The sequence below is a fragment of the Sinohyriopsis cumingii genome, unplaced genomic scaffold (genome assembly GCF_028554795.1).
Source record: "Sinohyriopsis cumingii isolate HCF-2022 unplaced genomic scaffold, ASM2855479v2 utg002479l, whole genome shotgun sequence".
In the NCBI taxonomy this organism is placed as follows: domain Eukaryota; kingdom Metazoa; phylum Mollusca; class Bivalvia; order Unionida; family Unionidae; genus Sinohyriopsis; species Sinohyriopsis cumingii.
The window spans coordinates 780001-782500 of NW_028316224.1; the positions used below are offsets into that span (position 1 = coordinate 780001).

General features: G+C 31.6%; 1 non-coding gene across 1 annotated transcript; it reads left to right on the plus strand.

Annotated features, from left to right (window-relative positions):
- The first annotated feature begins 284 nt into the window (after positions 1-284).
- Positions 285-403, plus strand: LOC149770619 (5S ribosomal RNA). Its single transcript, XR_016418616.1, has one exon. It is a non-coding gene; the product is annotated as a 5S ribosomal RNA (ribosomal RNA).
- Positions 404-2500: the final 2097 nt, after the last annotated feature.

Genomic DNA, 2500 nt, shown 5'->3' on the forward strand with positions numbered 1-2500 from the left:
TAATAATAATGCCCAAAAACAACAAAAATGAACTGAATCTTCGTTTAAATGCATTGTTATTTAAGTCCATTTGAAGGTGTAAACCTCCGGTTAAGCAACTAATGTCCGAGTCCGAAAATGCCTGAATTACAAATTTGAATAATGTATGAAGGCAGTTTATCTATATAAGTTTTAATAAGTACACTTTAATTACTAATTTTACACGGCACATAAACGTAAACGTCTGTACATCGGAAACGGTGAAGAGAGAAGCGAATATAAGTCTTAAATTTACACACACTTGTGTCTACGGCCATACCACGTTGAAAGCACCGGTTCTCGTCCGATCACCGAAGTTAAGCAACGTCGGGCCCGGTTAGTACTTGGATGGGTGACCGCCTGGGAATACCGGGTGCTGTAGACTCTAATTTTTTTTTTTTCTTTTATAACTAAAAACAGTTGAAGTTTTTCTTTCTTTCTTTTATTGTAACTAAATTTACTTTATTCAATATAAATAATGAATAGAGCAATTTCTCGACTTTCATTTTCTCTTTTTCCTTAACTTTCTTCAATAATTCGGATCCTAAAAAAATCAAGTATAGGACCTGAATATAGCAAATGTTGCTTTGCACTTCTCTGCTCTTGGTTTCGATCCTTACTACTGGAATATGCGATCATAGATGACCAGTATTTCTTATTAACAAATTCGGTTCAATTTATCCAGTTTCCTCTACTTTTACTACCACAACAAGCTGCCTCCTTTCACGTCGAAATACTTCCTTCAAGTTTCTTCTCATATATTCCTGGTGTAGTCTCTAGCGCAGAGTTGCAAAATATGCGATCAATGTCTTTCATTTTGGGTACTTATTTGTGGTATTTCTTATTCACTAATTGATTGATAAATATGGAATGTATGAATTGTGAGAATTTTTTATATTAATTTATTGATTGATTGATTTCTTTTACAGCAGGGCCTCAGTCTGCCAGTGGGAAAATTGGCATCCTGTAGCGAATACTGTAAATATGGGCCATTGGCTAAATAAATTGGGTTATAAAATTCTGTTTTGATTACAGTAAGTTTAGATAGATATTCCATGCTTCCACTTTCTGTATTTCCACAACGTTAACTTCTACAAGTTGCAAGAAGAGATCCTTTGCAAATCTGATAAGACCCTATTTTTAAAGTTAGCTTATAGGCCGGTGTCGCTTATTTTAACCAAATGATAGGACAGAAAGAGGAATAATAATAATAATAATAACAACAACAATAATGTCCTGAATCTGCATTTTAAGTCAATTTCAACATGGAATTCTCCCCTTATCTGGGTCAGAAAATGGATGAGTGACAAATATGAGTATCTGAGGCCAGTTTTGCTTCTTTTGGATTAGAACTTTGAATCAGTATACACTTTAGTTACTAATATTATACTGCACACAAACATTTGTACATCGGAAACGTTGAAGAGATGTGTGACTAATCAGCCCAAGAGTCTTGAAAACGCATCAAGACAACAAATTATGTTTTACAGTCGAAATGTTGTTCTCACTAGAACTGAAATCATTTAATTTCTACTTAAATGCCCGAAAAATTTACAATTAAAACTACAATAAATGTTTTATACCTAGTCCCGCACAGTGACGTTTATCTGATTCCCTGTACTCACCGAGAGCATTCTGTGTCATATGGATGCATATCAAATGAAGTGAAAAGTAATGGAATACTCGCTTTTTTATTTATCCCTATGCATCGTGGTGCCCACACCATGATGAGACGCTGTTTCAATAAACCTTTTTATATATGTTCTTTACTGTTCTTCCTTTTTCTTCTTGCTTTATCATACTGACACACGAGAGAGAGAGAGAGAGAGAGAGTATGCAACAAAGTTCGCATAACTTTATCAGCTATTAACATTAATTGTACTTCTGTGTAATTTTATTTTTAACGCGTTATCCTATAACGATTGCAAACAAGGGCAAAAACTCTACTGATCTTACTCGATAATTATACCATACTGAATTAATAAGTTTATCTCGTAAAAACGGATCATATATATATCCTGGGTGGCTGAGGGTGTTTTAAGATATGTGTGTGTCTTTTGTGATATATATATATATATATATATATATATATATATATATATATATATATATATATATATATATATATATATATATACGTTTGTGTGTGTACATACATACATACATACGTGTATTATTTACATATAGTCTTGGATAATTTTAATTATTGGGATATGGATTTTAGATATCAACAGATACAAAGGAAACAAACGTTTCAATACATATAATGACATTTTCTTAAATTCTACATTGTATCATATTGACCTACTACTTGCTAGGCAAGCTGACTTTTATAAAATTTGCAAACTCCTTATATATATTTAAACTTACTTTTAGTATTCAACCAGAAAATCAGTACAGTGCAGAAAGATTGAAAATATTATTTCTTTCATATATATATATATATATATATATATATATATATATATATATATATATATAT